This window comes from Mesocricetus auratus, unplaced genomic scaffold, assembly GCF_017639785.1.
Source record: "Mesocricetus auratus isolate SY011 unplaced genomic scaffold, BCM_Maur_2.0 Super-Scaffold_100025, whole genome shotgun sequence".
NCBI lineage: Eukaryota > Metazoa > Chordata > Mammalia > Rodentia > Cricetidae > Mesocricetus > Mesocricetus auratus.
The window spans coordinates 659394-680516 of record NW_024429206.1 but is presented as its reverse complement, the minus strand read 5'-3'; the positions used below and the strand labels follow the sequence as shown (position 1 = coordinate 680516).

Sequence of the window (21123 nt, the reverse complement as noted above, 5' to 3'; positions counted from 1 at the left end):
TCCTCCAGTAGGAGAGATGACTCAGTGCTTAAGAGCACTTGTTGCTATTGCAGAGGACCTAGGTCTAACTCCCAGCAAGCACCTGGTAGCTCCTAATTATAACTCCAGTTCCAAGGGATCCAATAGGTACACACATACACACTGAAATACATGTATGCAAACAAAACATTCATATACTTAAATTAAAAATAAATCTAAGAAAAAATTTAACAACATAGGTTGTATCTGTAACTCAGTGATAGATACAATACATAGTATACATGAGGCCCTAGATCCAATCCCTGGTATTGGCAGAACAAAAGAAAACAAAACACCATCTTCTCCAACAAAAACCTAAAGGCAGACCATGTATGAAGAATGACAGTCAAGGTTGTACTCTGGTCTCCACACACAAGTGTAAACATGGGCATGTGCAGCCCCACCTGCACAAATGTACCTGTGTACACAAAATTAAATGTATTAAAGATAATTGTTATGATCATATCATGCCTGGTATTACAGGCTGCAATCCCTAGTACTAAGACAGTTGAGGCAGGAGAATCACAAGTTCAAGAGCTGCCTGGGCTATATGGTGAGTTCAACCCCAGTCAGGGCAGCCTCAGACCCTGTCTCAAAATTTAAAGACAAAATTAAAAGGAGGGATAGCATTGTAGCTTAGTCGGTATGTGCTTGCCTGGCATATACAAAGCTCTGGCCTTCATTCCAAGTACTGGTTAAGAAATAAGAAAGGCAAAAAAGAAAAAACAAAACTAGTGGAAAATAGGTTTCTCATCATTGGAGAAGGAGTTAAGGTGTCGAAATCTGTAGAGCTCAACAGAGTACAGTGGAGTGTTAGCACCAGTTATTAATTTTCAAAATGTATAAGAGCATGGGCCCGTGTGTTTGTATATTATGGTACAAATAACATTTAAACTGCATTTATTGTGCATCTGTGTTCATTACTTTTGTGTTGCTGTGATAAAACACCATATCCAAGGCAACCTACAGCAGAGTTTATCTGGGGCTTACAGTTTCAGAGGGTTAGAGTCCCTGATGTCCTAGCAGAGGTAGCAGAAGCGGACAGCTGGGGCAGCAGTTGAGAGCTCACATCTCAAAGAGCAAGCAGGGAACTCAGGACTGCTGGAGTCTCCAGTGCACACTTCCTCCAACAAGGTCTCACCTCCTAATCCCTCCCGCCCAGTTCTGCCAACTGGGGACCATGTATTCAAACATCAAACATATGGGCCCATGGGGGCCATTCTCATGCAGCCACTACACACACACCGTGTGTGTGTGTGTGTGTGTGTGTGTGTGTGTGTGTTTCATGTGCCATTGTGTGCATGTGCTCAGGGGACAATTTGTAGGAGTTAGTTCTCTTCTTTCATCAAATGGGTTTGGAGGGTCCCACTCAGGTCGTTGCCTGGTGTGGTGGCACACACTTTTAATTCCAGCATTCAGGAGACAGAGACAGGTGGATCTATTTGAGTTTGAAGCCAGCCAGACCCTATCTCCAACAAACTGACCACAGGTCACCGGTGATTGGTGGTGAGCGCCTTCACCCACTGAGCATAATGATTTTGTTGCATTTGGGGAGCCTGCGGAACCTTTAAGGTGTGGCTGACAGCAGTAGGACATTAGGGTCAGGCCTTGGGGGTTGTCACCCAGTCTTGCTTCCATCTTTCTGTCTCTGCTTCTTGTCTCCCACTGCAATGTGACCAGTGACTGTCACCACTGATGGAATTGCGCTGACTGTCCATGCTGTGATGGACTCTGTCCTAATCCGTGAGCTGAAGTAAATCCCACCACAATCTACGTCTGCCAGGTATTTGGTCACAGGAATGTGAAAGGTAATTAATATGGCATACATATTCATATATGTATGTAGTGTGCATATTTACATTTGTATGCATAAACATACACGAATGTTTATGTATGAGTCTATGTGGACGTGTGTATGATTATGTGTATGAGTATATCTGTGCATGTGGGTGTGAGTATGAGTGTCTGTATTTAAATGCTCGGCCCTCAGTTGGTGGAACTGTTGGGAAGGGTTAGGAAGTGTGATCTTGTTGGAGAAGGCGTGTCACTGGAGACTGGCTTTGAGGTTTCAAAAGACTCTAGCACAGTGGTCCTCAATCCTAAAACTTCAACTTTTAATGCAGTTCTTTATATTATGGTGACCCCCAACCATAAAATCATTTTCATTGCTACTTCATAATTGTAATTTTGTACTGTTATATAATGTAAATATCTGTGTTTTCTGATAGCCTTAAATGACCCCTATGAAAGGGTTATTCAACCCCCAAAGGGGTCATGACCTATAGGTTGAGAACCACTGCTAGATCCCTTTGTTTCCCAGTGTGAGCGTTCAGCTGCTGCCCCAGCTGACTGTACTTGTGTATATAGCTTTGTTTTAATGCATGTATGGGGATGCTTGCGTTCCCATTTGTTTAATGAGAGGATCTGAAGCTGTGATACTCCAACAACAATGAATACCCTGATATCCAGATCTGGGTTTCTGACGTCCATTTTCCACTTGAAAGCATCACCATTTTGAGAAAACAGTTAATTCCCAAGGGGAGGGTAAGGAGTAAAGCTGGGGTATAAAAGTGGGGCAGAAGAAGAAAACCAAAAACAATTAGGGGATGTCAGAAAGGTTCAGAAGCAAACCAGATAAGCATCTACTGGCCAAAGCAGACAGTTTAAGCACTAAAGGAAAAAGAAACATCAGCACAACGACAGAGTGAAATTCCCCCTTCCCTAAGAGCAGTTAAAAGTCTAGTGAGATTTGACAGAATCAACGGTTTCCAGAACCCTGGAAAGGATCCAAAAGCTTACAGCAATCCAGTAAGCATTTAGCAAAAACAAAACCAACCTCAAACCTCTCAAAAGAGCAAGCACTATGGAATTCCAAGCTGCCCTACCTCCAGTCTCTCTTCCTCAGAAGTCGATTCTCAATTAATTAACTAATGGAGACAAGGTGTGTAACCGTGGCTGGCCTAGAATTCTCTATGTAGATCAGACTGGCTTTCAATTCACAGAAATTCACTGAGGAGTGATGAGCAAAGGGGTCAAGACCATGCTGGAGAGACCCACAGAAACAGCTGACCTGAGAAAGTGGGAGCTCATGGACCCCAGTCTGATAGCTGGAGAACCAGTATAGAACCGAACTAGGCCCTCTGAATGTGGGTGTCAGTTGGGAGGCCAAGGAGGTCTATGGGGCCTCTGTCAGTGGAACAGTATTTATCCCTAGTGTACGAATGAGAGTCCATTCCCTATGGAGGGATATTCTTTCAGTCTAGATACATGGGGGAGGGCCTAGGTCCTGCCCCAAATGATGTGACAGACTTTGATGATCCCCCATGGGAGGCCTCATCCTCCCTGGGGAGTGGATGGTGGGTTTGGCGGGGGGGGGGATGGGAACCGGTATTGGTATGTAAAATAAGATTGTTTTTAATATAAACAAAAATTAACTAAAAAGGGAAAAGATCTCTTGTTTGTTTGCCACTGTGTGCCCCAGAACAGTTGGCTTGAGCTCTGGGGATTCTCCTGCCTCCATCTCTGATCTCAGAAGGCCATGAGGACAAACACAGTCACAGCCAGTTGCTACTCCCTTCTAGGAAGGACCCTTTGATTGAAGAGCCAGACTTGGGGTCCCCAAACCTCAGTCCTGCCTGACCTTTGGTAAGGTTGACCACCAGCAGCACAGAGAAGACAATGAGGAACAGGACCTGCAGTGGCGGAACTGGAGTGACAGGTGTGTGACGCCATGTCAGCCTCAGGTCCTTAGGTTCGTGTAACAAGATTTTACCCACTGAGCCAACTATCTAGTCACTTTTTAAAATGTATTTTTATTTTATGTGTATGAATATTTTGCCTACATATAAGTGCACTGTATGCAGCAAGTGCCCTTGAAAGCCAGGAAGGCAGCAGCTGATCTCCTGGAAGTAGGGTTAGAGGTATTTGTGAGCTGCCATGTGGGTGCTGGGACCTGAACCAGGTTCTCTGTAACAGCTGCCAGTGCTCTTAACCACTGAGTCATATCTGCAGTACCTTATTTTTATTTTTAAGTTATGTGTATGCACACATGAGTACAGTTCCCACAGTGGCCAGAAGGCGTTAAAGGACCATAATTTGTTATGTACATCCAGGGTACAAAAACTTAATTTCCTAGTTACCTGCTAAACACTCACACCCAAAATCATGTACAGGAAGCTAGATGAAGCCCTTTTCTAGAATTAGTTAGTACTCTATATGACCATTAATATCATGACAAGAAGTTTACAAAATATACATCTTATAAATTTTGATACTTTATACCTTAAGAAAAGTTTTAAAGAGTCAAAATAAAACCAAATAATTATGAGATTAGTGGCAATAGAATAGTCCCTTAGTTTTTGTTTTCCTTCTGTCCCATGTTGGGCAGCTCTTCTGAAATGATGTAGAGATTTTGGATTTTCCTTTAGTAAGCATGTTTGAGTTTAGAAAAGGAGAAAGTCACACTCCAACTCCAAAGCCACCTTTAATTTTTAATGGAACTGGGACTACAAAAGACCATTTGAATTAAATGTCTGTAGAGAACAGCAGAAACAAACATTTGGGAAGATTTATGAAATTTTATCTTGTTGGAAATGTGATATACCAATAGGCCAATTTACTCTTTTTCTTGGGACATTTTTTCCTGGGTTATTTGTCCTTTTTCTTCAGATGTCTCATTTGTCCAGTGGTCTTTAGATTCCTTACCTGGATGCCTTCATTCTCCTGAAAAGTCAAAAACAAAACCCTGCTCCAACCCTAATTTGGGGAGGTTCCCTTTTGGCAAGCTAAATGTGATCAAATGAAAAGACTAACAAATCATTTGTTTGTCTTACAAATTAGTTTAGAATGGTCATACAGTTTGACAAGCTATCACCTCATATAATCAACAGGCCTCTCATTCAAATCTAATCTTAATACTATTTGCTTTATGGTCTCTCCTGAAATTTTTGTTTTATCTTCCAAAATTGTCCTATCATCTAGAGCAGTTTTTTTCAATAGGCATTAGGTCCTTTAATTGCTCTAGGAAGGTATTTTCCCCATGGTAACAGGAATGACTGAACAAAATTTGACATGGGGGCCTGTGAGTGGCCCCTCAAGGCATTTTCTGATGGCAAAGGGTTACCTTGTCTGTCCCTTGTTGATCTACATTCATTGGTACAATGTCAGCCTTTGCTGCACCTTCTGCATACTCCAGAAGGCAAGGGCCTTCTATTTAGATTAGAAGAAACAGTGTTTCTAGGAATGCCCTGACTAAAATCCCTATTTATTTGACTTTGTTTGTCACAATTAAAACACCTGACATGTTGATTTTCCTTCAAATCTCTGGAAGTCACTTGTCTCATCCAATTATCATTGTTATAACATTCGATATTGACTGTATCTTGGATCCATTCTTCTATGGGTGCTGATCTTGCCTTTTAAGGCCCAATTATCCTTTTGCATTGTGATTTAGATTTTCAAAAGTCAGTGCTTCAATGATTATTTGTCTAGCTTCTGAATTTGGTATCATTCTATTTATAGTTGAAGTCGATCTTTGTTAAAAAAAATTAGTGAAGGTTTATTTTGGGCCCTGAATAACTTTAGTAAATGACTCAGTTCTCTTTCCAACTTCTTCAACTCTGCCCCAAGCATTCAAAACTGCTGCATGGCACAGAGCCAGGGTATTGTCATCACATAGAGACTGTCTTTGTACATTTGCATAATCACCCTCTCCAGGACATTGGTCTTGGGAAATCCCAAATTCACTCTGAGGACTTGGAGAAGGAAAGGAAAATCCAGCCGGTGGCACGGAGAGTGCACCTCCTACATGCAGCTTCAGCAAGTGGCTATTTTGTGAATTCCTGGCCCAAAAGCTGGACACCAGATGAAGCGTTAACCTAATTAATCTTAATCAATAAAAATCAGATATTGGGATAAGAACCAGTTGCTTCCTACTGCTTTCCTTCCTACATCCAAAGAGGTGAGATCCTGTCTTCACTCTGCCTTGTCACTTCCTGTTTCCTCTCTGTACAGTCCTCCAGACCTCTATGGTTAACTAGTAGATAGCTCTGTCCTCTCACTCCAAGCAAGCATTGTTTGTCAGAATACAAACAATCACACAACAACATTTCCCCTTGAGGTGTACCCTGAGTCAAATCCTTGAATTTGTGGTGGGTACCTGTTCATACTGGGACTTAATTACCATTAGCTTAATAGCTCTTAAGTGGGAATTTGCGTATCTGGTTAAAGCATTAATGATGCAGTGTAGATGAAAGTTTCAGTTCTACCTGGTCCTGCAGTCGATTAGCCCCAAATAAACACACAGAGACATATTAATTATTAAACTGTTGGTCAATGTCTTAGGCTTCTTATTGGTTAGCTCTCTCTTAATTATTATCCCACTTCTATTAATCTATGTATTGCCATGAGGCTGTGACTTACCTGTAATCCAGCATGCTGCTCCTTTAGCAGTATGTCGTCTCCCTCTGGTGGCTTCTTTCTGCCTCTCCTCATCTGGTAACCCGGCTTATCCTTCCTTCCTGGCTACTGGCCAATCAGTGTTTTATTCATCAACCAAAAAGAGAAACATATATACAGGAGGACATCTCCCATCATCTCCTCTTTTCTGTCTAAATAAAAAGAAATGTTTTAACTTTAACATAGTAAAATTATATATAACAAAACAGCTATCAACCAAGAACTATAGTTAATATCTAGTCCATTATCATTTGGCAAAATTTAAAGAAAATATTCTGTCATGTATCCTATCTTTGTGAGTCTAAAGTTTTATATGTAACTTATCTTTTATCATAACTAAGGAAAACCATAACCATAACTGTCTTCAACTCCATCAAAGACCACAGAAGGATAATATATAAACTCTAAAATTTACAGAGCCATCTTGCTTCCAGGACAGTCACCCAAAGTTCTCTGTAATGTTGGAGCATCCATCTTTAGTCTATGGGCCATAGTGTGTCTGGCAGACTTCTCAGTGAAGCAGGAAATTTTAAACTGTCCTCCTGTATTGACAGTTTGTTAGCCTTTTTTTTGTATGTGTCTTGTAGAATGTCTGGCAGACTCTTCCATGAAGCAGGAACCTTGCAGCACTGTCCCATCTTGTTTTGGCAAGTTAAGCAGTCACTTTCCTATGGATCCTTCATGTCCAGTTTATACAGCATACAATCAAACAGTCTAGGCAAGAGCCATTTCTTGCCCAAATGGCTATTTCTGCCATGTTGATGACAAACTCCATAACAATTTTTTGATGTTCATCTTCCTCTCTGAAGTAATTTGTGTCGCAAGGAGCAGTTGTGTTTCACTGTCATGAAAAACCCTAATAAACCATTTTAAATGCTGTATTCTATAGGTCTTTGAAAGGTTTTGAAGAATGTCTATCCATTTGAAGTATATCTCTATCTAAAAAACCTAACTAACATAAGGTGACTATCTATAATCTGTATTTAATTATAGTTACATTTTCAAATGAGCTGTATAAACACAATACCTAAACAAGAGGAAAATATACCTATAACAAATTGACCTTAAATTTGTATCAATAAATGAAAATCCATACCAATGTAAAGTGTTCATTTCTATATCAATGCAGGGGCCAACCATAATCTGCAGGGGCAGACAAGCTGAGGGCCCTATGATGACTGACAGTAGTGTTACTAGCCAGGAAGAACCTGAGAAAGAAAATGGGAGCCCTTTACTTCCTCCTTGTAGGGCCTCTTCCCTCTATGTGAGACATTTTTGTATTTCTGACAAATTATCCCTGATAATTCCTGAATGGTTTGCATAGCAGCATGTTTCCCCAAGGTCATATGGTAAGCTTCTTGTTTGTGTAAAGGAGATCAAACATCCTACTATGTTGTAAGACTACCTCACTAATGAGTTCATTCTGTTCCTCTATTTTTTTTTTCGAGACAGGGTTTCTTTATGCAATCCTGGCTGTTCTGGAATTCACTATGAAGACCAGGCTATCCTTAAACTTAGAGGACTACTTGCCTCTGCCTCACAAGAGCTGGGATTAAGGGCGTGTGCCACCACTGCCCAGCTTAGACATCCTAAATTTTTGTAGTTGACATCAACCATTGCTCTGCTTGTTGCCTTGAGATTGGCTCCAGCCATTCCCAATCCTAAACTTGCTACTAGGGGTATGAGGAGAGGAACTGCACCTTTCTTTCTGCCCCAGGGTGCTGGAAAGATTTGTGAATACAAATTCTCAATCCATGGTAGGCTGTTATATACAAGCAGGGAAATAGGAATAGTAAGATACAGACTTTTGGGGTTTGATGCATATGACAAACAGTTAATCAGGGATGTAATCTGTCATCATATGTAAACTAAATAATTTCATCCAAGAGGTGAAGGAAGGGATGTCTACCTGATGAAGTGGTGGTCAGGGCTGTGAGGCATTCATGGGAAGTTTGCTTTCATTCTTAAAGGGGATTAGACATATATTCTGTGAAAGAGCAGGAGGGAACACAGACAAAACATTGTTAGTCTACAACCACGCCAGGCTTACCTTTAGTGGAGCGTCTCAGGCTTCAGTGATGGTCTATTTTCTGCAGCCGGGTCATCATGCCCGGTGACATACCTGATGCTGACACCATCTACCTTGACAGCAGTTGGGGTGGTCGGGATGACAAGGTGTGGTCCCTTCCAGTGGGTCCCAGTTTCCTTTAGACCAAACAGTTCAGCCTTTGTGGAGGATAAGGGACAACGAAGTCTCTTTTGTAAGTGCTTCTCAGCTGAGATTAGGACATTGCTGTCAGGGCCCATGAATGCTGGAATATGGTCAAAGGCCAAAGGTTGGGGGTCCTAGCAGTGGACATTCCTCAGAAGCATCTGGTTAACCAATCTAGCTGAAGAGACAAGTAGCAACCACATTGGATGGATTGGTTTACATCAGCTTTCAGAAAGTCCAGGGCTTGTGCCCCTTTGGAGAAGTTTCTGGGCCATAGCTGATTCCAGGATGGTGTCTGTCAGCAGAATGGAAATCTGGTGGGACAGATATAGACTAGGGACAGAAGTTAATGCTTAGGAACTTAAAGGAAAACCTTACATTTATAACTTCCCCCTCAGGAATAAGCAGTAGGTGGGGAAGTGTAGGCTGATTGACAGGTGGGTCCATGAAGCTTACATGGATTTAAAGTCTACAAAAAGAGATAAAAGTTTTAGATATATTAGCATTACCACTGTTTGTAACCTGTACAGAAATCCACATTATAGAAAAAAGCAATAGACCCATGCCTTTGAATCATAGTAAAAACCAGTGCTTTACCAGGGCCAGATAAAGAGCTTTTCAGAACCTCATTGGTTGATATGTTAAAACTCTGAGCCTTTTAAGTCTTAACATCATATAGTCTTTAACTTTCATTACTAATTTTAAGTTTTCTCAGACCCTTACAACTTACATAAACATTAACCCTTTTTCCATTCAATCATTTACCACAAGACATGAGTGCTTGATTACTGAGAGCAGTCATTGCAAAGCAAGTTCTTTCAAATAGAGGGATAGTAAAAGTTTCCTGGGAACCTGTTTGGTGAGTTTGTCTTTCTCACCAGGAGACCTAAAAAACAAGAGGGGAGGGAGAGGGAGTTGGGATTGACATGTGAAGCAACCTTGTTTCTAATTTAAATTTAAAAATAAAAAATGAAAATTAAAAAAATTAGCATTGTAATTGCTACATGTAAGGCCTATTAGGATTTTAAGCTCATTTAATTATTTGTAAAACATTAGAAATTGGTAGAATATATACTAAGAGCTGCTCTTGAGATGCAAAGAAAATCTAGCATAAAATAGTTTTAGAAATATCCTTTATGAGAATATGGATTGGTGCAAAATGTACATAGGTTTACACAAAGATGATTGTTGTAGAATAACTGCATACATTTCTTAATGTCTTTTATTTCTATTATGCTTGCCTTACAATTTTAATTCACTATAATAACTCTTAAAGATAAACAATAAAAATACTACTGTCCATTATAAGTTGGAAGAATCTAGGCCATAAAGATAAGTGCATAAATATAAGTGACTAATTTAAGATCCTATTTTTAAAAAGACTCTATAATAAAATTATTTACATAAAGTAACACCCCAAACCTCATGGCTTGTGATTTCCACAATTTTGTTTTAATTTAATGGCCATCATTTACCTAAGGAACTGTATTTTGTCAGGATAATTTCTCTACCTAGATTTAGAAAAAAATACTAGACCAAGAGCCTTTTGGGAATTGTGTGTGTGTGTGTGTGTGTGTGTATAAGGAGACCAGAAGTCAATGTTTGATGCTATATTATTTAGTTTCTGTTGCTGGGAAGAGACTCTGTGACCTTGGCATCTCTTATAAAGAAAGACATTTAATTGGGAATGGCTTACAGTTAGAGGTTTAGTCTATTATATCATGGCATGAAGCAAGGCTAACACACAGACATGGTGCTATAGAAGGAGCTGAGAGGTCTACATCGGGATCTGAAGGCTGTAGGAATAGGGTAAGCCGCTGGGCTTAGCTTGAGCTTCTGAAACCTCAAGCTTCTTCCATCTTCTAATAGCACCACTCCCTATTCACCCATGGGGGCCGTTTTCATTCAAACAATCACAGGTGCCTTCCTCAGCATTCCTACTTTGTATTTTGGGAAGAAGACTTTCACTGAACTTACGACTCACTGATTCAGCTAGATTGGCCTGTCTCCACCTTCCCAGTGCTGAAATTGCAAGAGACAGTCACACATTGCTACACCTGGATTTATATTTTGATCCTGGATATCTGAAATTAGTTTACCATGCCTAGGTGGCAAGCATTTCATTGAATGGGTCTTCTTCTAGTTCCCACATAGGTTTTTTAATTTCATGTGTAATCATACAGGTTGAAAAAATATTTTTAAAACTCCCAAAAGACAAATTTTAAATGTAAGACAAATTAAGTGGGATGATACTTAATAATATATCTAAAAAATTTTCTAAGACAAATTTCCAAGTGGTGTTTCATTTTACCCTTTCTAAATTATGCTTAAGTGCACTGTAATTTCTTTTCATTTAGACTGCTTTGTTTAATTGTTTCCTGAGACTTTCATTCATGAATACTATATTTACATTAGTTCTTTTGGCTCTTTCCTTCTTCCAACTCCTCCCACACCCTCCAACCTCAACTCTTTTAAAAATTTTAGCCTCTTTTTCTTTAATTATTATTGTTACACACACACACATAATATGTTCAGTGTTGTTCATATATATATATTTACATAAACACATATACCCATATACACACATAATATGTTAAGTGTTGTTCATATATATATATATATACATAATCACATATACTCATATACACACATACACCACATACAATATCTGCTGTGATGCAGGAGTCAGACCCTTTGCAGACTTTGTCATCCACCTTGCCATGTCAAATGGTGTTGTCTGTTCAGTTTCTGAGCTTCCAAAGAAGACTGTTTAAAAAAGAACCTGCAAGCCTGGCTAATTTTCCTTCATTACATTTAGCAGGCTACAAACACTAGCCATTTCTGATGCCAGCATTTTTGAAAATAAATTTGAGGTTATGTCGTGGCTTTGCATTGTTTCCATGCAACATCAAAAGTTCAGGTATGCAAATGGAGACTGAACACATATTTTCAGTTAAGCTTAGCAGAGCATGAATAGATTGAATAATTTAAGGCACAAAGTGTCTAGAGTGAGTTGAACATAATCTTTATATGAATCTTTAGATATCATTAAGACATTAATATGTCTATGTGTAAATCAATCTGTAATTTAGACCCCTTTCTTAACTAATGTTATTTATAATTAATTAAATCCTCTTTTCAAACATAAAAACTATATGACTAATTTGGGAAATTATGTGTGAAAAAGTTATCAAATTGATTTCATTTAGTAGAAATACTATTTTGTTATTCTTTTTTTTCTTTATTGTAGAAACATTCTTACTTTACATATCAATCCCCCATCCCCCCATCCTCCCATGACCTCCACTGACCCCCCCCAACCCACCCACCACCCACTCCCCAAGGATAGTGAGGCCCTCCACGGGGAATCATCAAAGTTTGTCACATCATTTGGGGGAGAGCCTAGGGCCTCCTTCCAGTATCTGGGCTGCAATAGTATCCCTCCATAAGGAATAGGCTCCCAAAGTCCATTTGTGCACTAGGGATAAACACTGGCTCCACTGTTAGAGGTCCCATAGGCTGCCCAGGCCTCCTAGCTGGCACCCATATTCAGAGGGCTTGGTTCAGTCCAATGCTGGTTCCCCAGCTTTACGACTAGGGTCTCTGTGCTCTCACTAGGTCAGGCCAACTGTTTCTGCAGATTTCTCTGGCACTGTCTTGGCTCCCATGCTCCTCCCTCCTCCCTCTCCACAACTGGATTCCAGGATTATGGCTCAGTGTTTAGCTGTGGGTGCCTGCTTCTGCTTTGATCAGCTACTGGATGAAGGTTCTAGGAATGGCAGCCAATGTAGTCATCCATCTCATTATAGGGGAAGGACATCAAAGGCAGCCTCTCCACCACTGACTAGATTCTTAGTTGTCATCCCTGTGGATCCCCGAACATTTCTCCAGTACCAGACCTCTCTCCAAGCCTATACTGGCTCCCTCTATCAAGACATCTCCTTTCTTGCCCTCCTCTATTCCTTCCCTGTCTCAGTCCTCCAGATCCCTTCTGTTCTCCCCCTCCCCTTTTCTCCCTCTCCCCTTCCCACCTCTCTCTTCTCTCCCCACCCCTGCTCCCAATTTGCTCAGGGGTTCTTGTCTCCCTCCCCTTCTTCAGGGGACCATGTGTTCTTCTCTTGGGACCCTCCTTGTTTCCCAGTTTCTCTGGTGATGTGGATTGTAGGCTGGTAATCCTTTGCTCTATGTCTAATGTCCATATATGAGTGAGTACATACCCTGCTTGTCTTTCTGTGATTGGGTTATTTTAAACAAATTTTGGGGTGTCAGAAAGAATATTTGCCAGAACAAAATGAAATCTTTGTCTTAATTGAACTCACTTGTTACATAATTAATTGATAAAAATTAAATCCATTTCAAAGAATCACAATGATAAAAGAATATTTGCCAGAAAAAAAGCAAGGTCTGATTTTTATGCGTGAAACACATTGACCAGGCAGCTGCTCCTAAAATGATAAAGCTAGAGTTAGCTATCAACATCAGAGATTTGAGAAGGATACATCTGAGCAGGAAGATGAACCCAGCGGTCCCAGTGTCAATGAAATGACAGACACCCACTGCCATAGGCTCTCATTTGGCAATCTTGGCAATCTCCATGGAGGCAGAGGCTTCAGTCTCCAGCGGTCACATAGGCAGCATTAACTCTCTGCCACATAGGGCAGCATCAGCCTTTGAGTGCCAGACCCAAAAGATCCTAGAGATGTTCCTGTGAGTGAGGAACTTGAGACACTGGCCTACCTTGGTGAGGCAAAGAGGAGTGGTCAGTGTCCTGATTGTCCACAGTCTGGGCTGGGTCCAGGAGGCAGGTAAGCTGGGGCAGTTTCTCCCAGTGGTTAGTGTTACCACAATCCGGGTGGAGTCATCTTCCTTGGAGGAGATCTTAGGGCTGCCACTAGGAGCCAACAATTTTTTAAAAATTTACCACAGGAAGGTTTTTTTTTTTTTTTTTTTTTTTGCTTAACACTTTAAATGCTCTGAAGAGTTTTTAAAGGCTATCTATTAAGCATTTTTGATTTTAAATAAACTTTACTTGTTTTTAGTTACTTGTTTTAGGTTTAACTTTGAAAACATATACAGAAGGTTAAATAAAGCTTACCTCTGCTTCTCAAGCGTCTGTTATTCTTTGTCTAGAACAGTGGTTCTAAACCTTCCTAATGCTTCAAATTTTTAATAGAGCTCCTCATGTTATGGTGATCACATAATTTATTCTTGTTGCTACTTCATAACTGTAATTTTGTTACTGTTATGAGTCATGATGGAAATGTCTGATGTGTGACAGGTTGAGAACCACTGATCTGGACTAATACAGCTCTCTGCCATCTTAGTCTGTCCAAAACTCTTGTCAGATCTTATCTCATGCCACCAAACCTCTGCTGGTCTCCTTTAAAGACGTATTTTTAATTAGAAGATACAACCAGGGATGCGAGTCCCTGATGGTGACTGACAGGTTGGCATCAAAACCTGGCCAGACTGTGCTGCCACTGAAGGCTATATGCTGCTCATAGTCTTCTGTGCTGCCACCTGAAGCCTTGTTGATGTCCATGGGCTGTGCTGCCACCAGGGGCCTCGTTAGGGTCCATGGTCCTGCTTCAGCCAGGGGGCAGAGTTGATGTCTGCAGCCTGTGTTACCACCCAAAGACATGCAGATGTCTGTGGTCTGGGTTGCTGCCTGAGAGGGCCCTGTTGGTGTCCATGGCCTGTAACTGCCACTGGAGACCATGCTGAGGTCCCTGAAGTCTCAGCATGTGCCAGAGGCCAGGTGGGTGTCCACAGTCCACGCTGTCACCAGACATCATGGGGAAGTCCCTGATCTGTGCTCCTGCTGATTGTGAAGGACAGGGAAGATCCTTCTTCAGTGGTATCAATGACTGTAGACTTGAGGTTGAGAAAGTGAGATTTATGCTTCTGTGACAAGCCCTCCTCCTCTAAAATGTAGCAACCTAGACAGGAAGCCATTGGAAGAGAACTCTTAAAAGTTGTGATAAGGATGCTGACGTGTAGCTCTCCAAAGTAGAGGGCTACTGGTGGGGGTGAGGCAGGGGTGAGGCCTCACTTTTCTTTAAGGGGTTGGCCACTGGGAGTTTGACCATGCTCCAGTGACTTTATGAGCAACATAAACTGGACTTTTAAAGTCTTTTCTGGGGGATGGGGAGGCCTCAAGTGTGGTGGAGCAGACCATCACCACCCAGCTGGGATCTTAGTTAGGGTTTCTATTGCTGTGAAGAGACACCATGAGCATGGCAACTCTTATAAATGAAAACATTCAATTAGGGCCAGCTTACAGTCTCAGAGACTTTGCCACACTTCATTGTGACAAATACCCGAGAAACTAACACAGTAGGTTAACTGAGGTGATTCAGTCTGAGGGATAGAAAGAAGAAACAATGAAAAAGAAAAAAGTGACAGAGCTTCACAGACTGGGAATGTCCCATCAAGAATGCTAACACACCCACACTGGAAGTGTCAGAGGAGGGCTGGGGATGTGGCCCAGCTGGTAAAGCACTTGTCCCCAGCCCTGCTTAACCTGTCATCCCAACACTCAAGACTGTGGAGGCAGGAGGATCAGGAGTTCAAGGTCATTCTCCACTACACAGAGTGTAAGAAGCCAGCCTGGGTATCAGAGGAAAAGGAAGAGAAGAAAGGGAAGCCTTGACCGTCATTGAAGATGGACCTCTTCCTTACCCCACAGTGTGAAAATCAAGGAAGTGAAACTTTGGGACTCTGAAGACTGGTCAAGAGGCTAGGGTCTGAATTTAACCTCTGGCCCTGACTCTTTGAACCTACAGAAATATTATGAAATAACTGTATAGCAAGAAGCTTTTGGGTAAAGAATAAAGACACATGGTTGCAGTTTCTTTTCCTGTACTGTGATGAGTACCTCCAGAAAGGCAACTTAAGGGATAAAGGGCTTATTCTGGCTCTGGGTTCAAAGTTCAGTCCATCGTGGTGGAGAAGTCAAAGCGGCAGGAGCTTGAAGCAGCTGCTACAGTCACACCAGTGAGAACACAGAAAGGCACCAATGGGAGTATGCCAGGACTCAGCTCCATCTCTCTATGAGGTCCAGAGTCCTCTGCTGAGCCAGTGGTGCCACCCACAACGAGGTCAGGTTGTCCCACATCCATGAACACAAGACACTCTCCCACAGGCAGGTCTGACTCCCAGGTATGCCATTGCCTCCGCCTGGCCTGTCAGTCACCTGGATGGGAAAACAACTTGCAGAAATGGTTTCACAGACTTTGGAGACAGTATGATCCCTCCAGTTAGCTCAATTTGTTAGAACATGGTGCTAACCGTGCCAAGGTGTGTTAGATCACCCTTCAAGGGTAGCACAGTGGGAGAGTGCTTGCCTAGCATGAGCAAGGTCCTGCATTCAGTTGCTAGCACCACTGCAAGCTAAACCAAAACCAAACAAAAAAATGCCCCAAGGAAATACTATGAGGTATGTCCAAACATGTGACTCAGCAGGATGGCCCCTTTGATGTTGTCCTTTCTCATTGAAAAGTCTTAGGTTTGGGATTCTAGTGGTACACTGAGGTCTATTTATTTTTGGGTAACAGATGTATTAGAAGAGTTGTTAGAGCCATGGCAAACTGTAGAAGTGTAGGAGATCAGGAGATCACAGGCCCCAGTACCATAGAGAGACAGCACATTGAGGGCCGTGATGAAGTTCAGGCTGCAGAGTGGGGAATCCCTTGCTCTAGGTCTCAGAGGAAGAGAGAGGTTTGTATAGTCAAGCTGTCTCTTTTTCCTGGGTGTTAAGGGAAAATGAGGGAATTCTGGGGAAAGGAATGTGCTCTTCTGAGGATGTTGGGGACCAGGGACACATTCATCTGGGGTGTGCTCAAAATACAGCTGGGGGATATGACTTCTTGCTGTCACAGAAGTCTGGCAACCCAAGCCTGTGAATTCCTTTGGGGAAATGGAAATTGTAGCACAATAAATAAAAAGACCCAGAGACAGGCATTGGGTTCAAGCTTTAAGCTGAAGATCAGAGAAGCAAAGCAGCCAAGTCAGTAGATCTTACCGCTACCTCAGGCTGAAAGAGCTGATCCTGTCTCCACAAGCTCTCACCAAGCCTCAGACTGCTGTCTTTCCTCAGTGTGGCTGGATAATCGATGTCTTTCTATTCTCAATGTGGTTGGAGAATGAATGCCAGCTCTGAGACCCTGTTCCTGTCTTAACCATGAGTCCTGGGATTAAAGGCATGTGATCCCAAGTGCTGAGATCATCTTTGTGTGAGCTGTTTCTCTTTAGGACTGGATCAACTTCATGTAGCTCAGTGTGGCCTTGAACTGATAGAGATCCATCTACCTCTACCTCCTAAGTGGTGGGATTAAAGGTGTGTACTGCCACTGCCTGTTTTCTATAGCTAACTAGTATGGCTGGCTTTGCTTTCTGTACCCTCAGGAAAGCTTTAATAAACCATAAATGATATGTCACTACAGAAAACAGTATCTGGATTTCTCTTGAAACCCTGCCACTTGGGGAGTCTGTTATGGGGTTAGAGATTCACAGACAGGCTCTCGGCAACAGGCTTACCCCTTCCTCTATAGCAGCTGTGGGAAAAGTGGGCCTGGCCTAGTCAGCCCACAGCCTCACATCTAACGCACCGTGCTAGCTAGTTTGAGTCACCTGGACAGTGGGAACCGCAATTAAAGAGCCTCCTCTGTCAGATTGTCAGTGGGAGATTGTCTTGTTTGATGACTGCTGTGGAAAGGCCCCTCCCACTGTGGGCAGCACTGAATCTGAGAAGGCGAGCTTAGGCTGCATGAGAAAGTTAGCTGACTGTGAGCCACTGAGCACATCGGTAGCTTTCCTCCAAGGTTTCTGCTTCAAGTGCCCGCTTGAGTTCCTGCCCTGACTTCCCTCAGTGATGGGCGGACAGTAACCTGGATGTGTAAGCCGAATAAACCCCGCCCCTCTCCTAGTTGCTTTTGGTCGCAGTATTTTAAGATACCAACAGAAAACAAACTAGAACACATCCCGTGAGAGTGGATGATCAACTGTTGTTTGCATTATGCTCTGTGAATCCATTTGATAGACATCACATGGTCCTGTAGAGGGGAGGGGAGACCAGAATGACATCCCTGTGGCAGCATCAGTCCCAGCCTCGTCTTTCCTCCAGCTGTGTGCTTGTTGCTTTCTATGTCAACTTGGAACAAGCCAGGTTCATCTGGGAAGAAAGAATTTTAATGGAGAAAACGCCTTTATAGGATTGAACTGTCGGCAAGTCTATAGGAGCATTTTCTTGATTGATGATTGATGTGGGAGGCCCAGCCTGTTGTGGGTGGTGCCACCCCTAGGCAGGTATTAAAGAAGGCAGGCTGACCACAACACGGGGAGTAAGCTGGTAAGCGGCGCTTCTCCACAGCTTCTGTGTTAGTTTCCTGTTAGTTCCTTCCCTGACTTCCCTGGATGATGGACTAGAAGCTGTAAACTGAAATAAATCCTTTCCTCTCCAACTTGCTTTTGTTCATGGTGTTTATCATAGCAGCTGAACCCCCAAGACAAGCTATCTGATTTATTAGGGTTTTGAGCACACAGTATCTCTTTTTCAAATGGCATCTAGAACCCTTCCCCAAAGTACCAAACACAATCTCAAATGCTATCCAAAGTCTTTCCTAACATGTTTCCACTGAGATGCCCCTGGTCATCAGTACCATGTGTGAGTCCTCTTGGAAATGAGCCAGAAACTGAAACTGAGAGTTTTTTCCCCAACCACAGGTGTGCTCCTTTTCGTTAAAAGTTTATTTACTCTGTGTGTGTGTGTGTCTGCAAGGGTCAGAAGAGGGCATCAGATCCCCTGGAGCTGGAGTTAACATGTAATTGTGAGTCACCCAGTGTGGGTGCAGGGAACCAAACTTGTAGCAATTGCTATAACTAGCCGTCTCTCTAGCCCCATCTGGTTAAAGTTTTTTTTTATTACATTTACAGATTAATTGTGTGTGTGTGTGTGTGTGTGTGTGTGTGTGTGCGCGCGCGCGCACGCATGCACGCGCGTGCACACTCGTGCACGCGACTGTGTACATGCTCACACTGTAAACATGTGGGGGTCAAAGGATAACTTGTGGGAGGCAGTCTTCTCCTTTCACCAAGTGGGTCTGGAGAACAAACTTGGACTGTCATGCTTGGCGGCAGGTGCCTTTTCCTACTGAACCATCTTGCTGGCACCCTGACATTCAGTATTTCAGTCACTGATAGTATAAAATCCAGTGATGCTGGAACGTTCCTGCTGTCACACGAATAGCAACTATCTATTTGCAGGATATTTGTCATCCCCCAAAGCAAACCCAAATCCTCTTAACTCTCACACATCATTACTGCCTCATCCCAGGGCCCAGAAGATGAAACCTATTTTCTGTCTGTCTTGATTTTCCTATTCTGGGCAATTTACACCAAGGGGATTATGCTATTAAGGTTTATTTTATTCAGCTCAGATAAAAAGTGCGAACAGGCATCTATGATGGCTCTGTGGGTAAGGGTGCTTGCTGCCAAACCGGATGACCTGATGATTCCCGGGTCATACAAGGTGTAAGGAAAATAATGGACGCGCCTAGGTTCTCCCCTGACCTCCATGTGCTTGCTGTGGCACATGTACAGAGTAAACAAATACATGTAATTTTAAAAATTGCAAGAAGGTAAACCACAGCTCCCTTTGTGTTCACAGCTCTGAGCTTCGAACGTGGGAAGCCCCCAGAGTTACCAGCTTTCTTCGCTGCTCTCCAAGCAGCTGAGGCCAGCAGGATGCGCTGTTGCCAGCAACTCCATCTGCTCTCCTAGGGAGAGAAATCACAAATATGAAGAGAACTACGACCGTGAGAGAGGCTCTGTGTGGACTTAGCAGCACACGGGGATCAGAGCATCCAGGGTGAATGGGGGCAACGAGGCTCCAATTAGACAAACAAGGTGGACTGACTCGTGTCGGGTCCCTGGGTGAGGGAGCCTGTGTGATAGTTAACAGTGTCAACATGACCTAGAATCGCCTAGGAGATGGCCCCGGCACACCTGTGAAGGTTTAGCTGGATTAGGCTAATGCAGGTGGGAAGACCTGTCTTCACTGGGCAGCAGACATCCTGAACTTAAGGGAAGGAGAAAGCAAGCTGAGAGCCGGCATTGTTCTCCCAGCTTCCTGGCTGGGGGTACAAGGTGGTCCCCGCTTCCCTGCACCCCTCTCCCTGCCTCTTTCCCTTGCCTTGCCTTTGACAGGGTGTTTTATCCCAGCAGTGGGAAAGGCAGCTAAGCCGGGGAGGCTGTCCTCGAAGATCCAGTCATCTCTCTGATGTCTGTGAAGTCATCCCGGCAGAGCTATGGGGTAGGTTGTCTAATTTGCACTGTTGAAACAGCCCCCTAGAGCAGACGGGGGCACCTGGGACTCAGCAGAAACAAAGTGTGCCCTCTAGCCTGTTTTTACAGGATGTGGTCTTTGCTGCTTGGCTTCTATCATTAAATCTTGTGTTTATAAACCATTGAACCTCCTCTTTACAAAGTTCATCTAGGGGCTGGCTCGATGGCTCGGCAGGTGAAGGCCTGCTCCCTGTTTTAGACAGCTCACAAGGGAACTGTTACGAGTCCACTACCGTTTGTTTTACTCGATTCAGAGAAAAACTACAAAAAGGCACCATCAAATTAGTTCAGAGGGTAAAGGTGCTTGCTGCCAAGCCTGATGGAGTCCAATCCCTAGGACCTACAAGTTGTAAGGAGAGAATCCACGCCTGCAAGTTGTCCTCTGGCTTCCACAGATTGCATGTAACCTGAGCATGCAACCCACAAAACCAAAATTCATCTAAGCTATTTCTTTCCATGACAGAAAACATAATTTTTCTGACTGGTGGTTTTGTTTCTTTTAGCATATTAGATAGATTATTTCACTACTTTTCACCACCATGTTTTCTCAAGAGAAGTAAGCCTATTTAGTTAAAGGTATGAAAAAAATGGTTTTTCGAGGCAAGGTTTCTGTGTGTATCTCTGGCTGTCCTGGAACTCACTTTGTAGACCAGGCTGGCCTTGAACTCACAGAGATCTGCTTTCCTCTGCCTCTGAGTGCTGGCAAAAGTTTTTTAAAATTACATTTATATGTGTATTTATGTTTTGTGGCATGCATGTGGAAGACAGAGGAAAAGTCAGATCTTTCCTTTACCGCTTGGCTTCCAGGAATCAGACTCAGGCTGTCAGACTGCTTGGCATTTTTTTTTTTTTTGGTTTTACGAGACAGGGTTTCTCTGTTTTGGAGGCTGTCGGTCCAGCCTGGCCTCGAACTCGCAGAGATCCGCCTGCCTCTGCCTCCCGAGTGCTGGGATTAAAGGCGTGCGCCACCAACGCCCGGCGACTGCTTGGCATTTACCTGCTTGGCTATCCCACAGCCCCAAAGTTCTGGTTTGATAAAGATGATAACCTCTGGAAAGGTCTTCATGCATCTGTGACTTACTGTCCTCTGAGCA

At 42.9% G+C, this 21123-nt stretch overlaps 1 long non-coding RNA gene across 1 annotated transcript; it reads left to right on the top strand.

Annotated features, from left to right (window-relative positions):
* The first annotated feature begins 1706 nt into the window (after positions 1 to 1706).
* Positions 1707 to 7111, top strand: LOC110343765. The gene is made up of 3 exons (XR_002386091.1): positions 1707 to 1826; positions 3600 to 3736; positions 7062 to 7111. It is a non-coding gene; the product is annotated as an uncharacterized LOC110343765 (long non-coding RNA).
* Positions 7112 to 21123: the final 14012 nt, after the last annotated feature.